The sequence below is a fragment of the Tupaia chinensis genome, unplaced genomic scaffold (assembly GCF_000334495.1).
Source record: "Tupaia chinensis unplaced genomic scaffold, TupChi_1.0 Scaffold139677_1, whole genome shotgun sequence".
Taxonomy (NCBI): Eukaryota; Metazoa; Chordata; class Mammalia; order Scandentia; family Tupaiidae; genus Tupaia; species Tupaia belangeri.
Window position 1 is genome coordinate 1,282,170 of NW_006199558.1, and position 3,497 is coordinate 1,285,666.

Here is a 3,497-nt window from a genome sequence, read left to right on the forward strand (position 1 = left end):
CCAGAGAAGTCAAAGACCTGTAAGGAAAAGTATGAACATTTAAAAGAAGAAATTGAAAATAACACAAAAAACATGGGAGGACATCCAGTGTTCCTGGATTGGAAGAATTAATATAATCAAAAATGGTGTTTTATCCAAATTAATCTACATATTTAATGAAATTCCATTCAAACTACCAGAGACATTCTTCACAGATTTATAAAATTAAAAACAAAAAATCAGAGAATTTGTTTGGAATCATTAAAGACCTCATATGGCCAAAGCAATACTATGCAAGAATAGTGGACGAGGAGGCATCTCACTCCCTGACCCCAAAATATATTACAAAGCTGTGATAATCAAAATAGCATGGTACTGGTAAAAAACAGACAGGTGTACCAATAGAACAGAATAGAGACCCCAGAAATAAACCCAAAACATACAGCCAAATGATTTTTGACTAAGGGTACCAATCAATCCAGTGGGAAAAAGAAAACCTCTTTAGCAAATGGTACTGGAAAAAAAGGGAATCCTCCTGTAGAAAGATGAATCTGAACCCCTATCTCTCACTATTAACAACCAACTCAAAGTGGACCAAAGATCTAAACCTAAGACCTCAAACTATATAAGTACTAGTGGAAAACATGGGAAACCCTGGGAGACTTTGGTGTAGGTAAAGACTTCTTAAATAAGACCCTCAAAGCTTAGGTAATAATCTCAAAAGTAGATAAATGGGATTACATCAGATTAAGTAGTTTCTGCACAGCAAAAGTCACAGTAATTAGTGCAAATTGACAACCCCCAGAATAGGAAAATATTTTTGTTAAACTATGGTTCAGAGATGGACTGATAACCAGAATTCACAGGGAACTCAAGCAGCTTGCTCAAAAATAAAATAAATCAAATCAAATAAAATAAAATGATCAACCCACTTAAAAGATGGAAAAATGGGCTAAACAAACAACTCTCTGAGGAAGACATGTGAACAGCCCAAAAGCATATGAAAAAATGCTCAACATCCATCATTATAAGGGAGATGCAGGCAGATCAAAACCACAATGAGATACCACCTAACCCCAAGTCAGAATGAGAAATATATATTTAAAAAAAAAAAAAAAAAGGTAAGTGCTGGTGGAGCTATGGTGAAAGGGAACTCCTCTTCATTGTTTGGTGGGAATATACATTGGCCCAGCCACTGTGGAGAACAATATTGAGCTCCTCAAAGATCTACAAATAGAACTACCAGCAATTCCATTCCTGGTTAGCTACACAAAGGATAGAAGAACACTCAGTCAGAAAAAGTGCTTGCACATCTGTTTATTGTGGCATTCTTCACTATTGCTAAGACATGGAACCAAACTAAATGTCCACGAACAGACAAATGTATTGAAAAAGTGTGGTACTTATACTCTATAGAATACTACTCGCCATAAAAAAAAAAAAAATCCTGGCATTTGATACAGAGTGGGTGAATATGGAAGATTTACTGCTCAGTGAAGCAAGCCAGGCTATGAAAGAGAGAGATTGTGTTCTCCACTTAATATATACAGATCATCCAGACTTAATATATGCAGACGGTCTTTCAGTGGATACTGAAAGATTATAGAATATAGAAGCATGGAAAATGGTTATGGATACTAGACACAGTGAGAAGAAGGTAGGAGAAGGGGGAAGAGTATGAGAAAAGAAATTACGGAGAAAAATGGAGAGGCAAGACATTTATGGGATACAGAAATGGATTGTTGTCTGTGATGATAACATGTATAGTACCGTCAACTGGCCTGTCGTGAGGTATATTAATGTGGAGTAAATTCACTTTACATGCTAAGTGGTCTATTGTAATTGAATGTATAAAATAAAATTTTAAAAATACATAGAAAAATAAAATCAGATTAAATCAAGAAAGTAATTTGTCATAACTACAATAGTAGAAACATTATAAAAGCCTAAAAGCAGAGAAACATCCCAATGGAAAGAATGCAGAGCTGAAAATGATATAAATATAATTTCAACAGATGATAAACAAGGCTCCATAAAGCAATGACTTATAACAAAATAGTTTAGTGGATTACGGAAAGAGAATTGTATGACTACTCAGAAGAAGATATGATTGATTTATTAACTGATCCCAAAGGAGGAAGAAGGAGGCTATCTTTGCAACTTCAATGTGAGAATATGTTTATTAAAGCAAGCACTGATACAGCAAAACAAAAGTCAAAATTGATGCAAACGAATAGGTCAAAAGTGAGGATTTCTATTTAATGAAATGAATAGAATGATGACAGCCATGAATAAGGCAACTGCAGTTTATAACATTGCCAAGGAACCAAAGTCTAGATCTGCACTCCTCAGGACAGTAGCCACTGGCCACATGGAAATATTTAAATCTAAATTTGCTAAACTTAAGTAAAATTAAAAAAAAAAATTCTTCAGAACCACTAGCCACATTTCAAATACTCCATGTCACATGTGTCTAGTACTATTACATTAGACAGCATAGATATATTGCAGAACATTTTTACCACTGCAGAAAGTTCTACTCAATGACACTGGTCTGGGTTATGAAAGAAACCTATACAAATAAACTACATAGAGAGGAAACACAATAGAAAACTGGCAAAAATAAATAATCTAAAAAAAAGTGACAGAAAGATTAATTTACATAGCTTATATGTAAATGAGTTGCTTAAATTTGCTAGTAATCCAAGAAATACAAATTTAAAAATTATTGTGCTTAATGTGCTCACCAGAGAGAGAAACAGAAAGCAAGAAATCACACCCCAGGGGCAATGGCCATGGTGCAATCCTTTCTCCTCTGTGCTCCTCTTGAGATTTTGGGCACTACACACATGTGCCCACCATGTTTCAAGCCACTGGGTCCAGGACTTGAACTGTGGTTGACTACATGGGAGTCCAGCAATGTAACCATTACACCACTTGCTGGTCCCTAAGATTACTGTACTTTGGTACCTATTAAACTGGAAAAATTTGGATGTGGTATAATAAGAGTGTTATCAAGGATGTAATAAAATAGGCATCTTCACATACACTTGCAGGCATATTAATTCGTTATGGTTGTACAATGAAATAGTAGACAGTCAAATTGATTAAGTGTATAACTTCTGTCACAATAATCCCACCAGCACATAAGTTCTCTCAGAACTTTACAAAGGGATTTAAACAAGATCATTTAGTTCAGGGATTTAATTCTAGAAAGTTGAAAACTCAGGCATACTAGGTATCCATTCCTCTGAGAATATATTGTGGTAGATGCTTGTTAGAGACTATGGAGCAATTAGACACAATTTATTTGGTACATTTATACAGGTCATATAGCTAGGCATTTAAGTATATATCTTACATATATTATGAATAAATATTATAAAAAGTAGCAAACAAAATAAGGAATATAAACAAAAATATTTATGTATATTAAACACATATAATCACTAGTTTAAAATTTATAATTATGAATATATACAAATATGTTTGTTTATACATATATATATATATATATA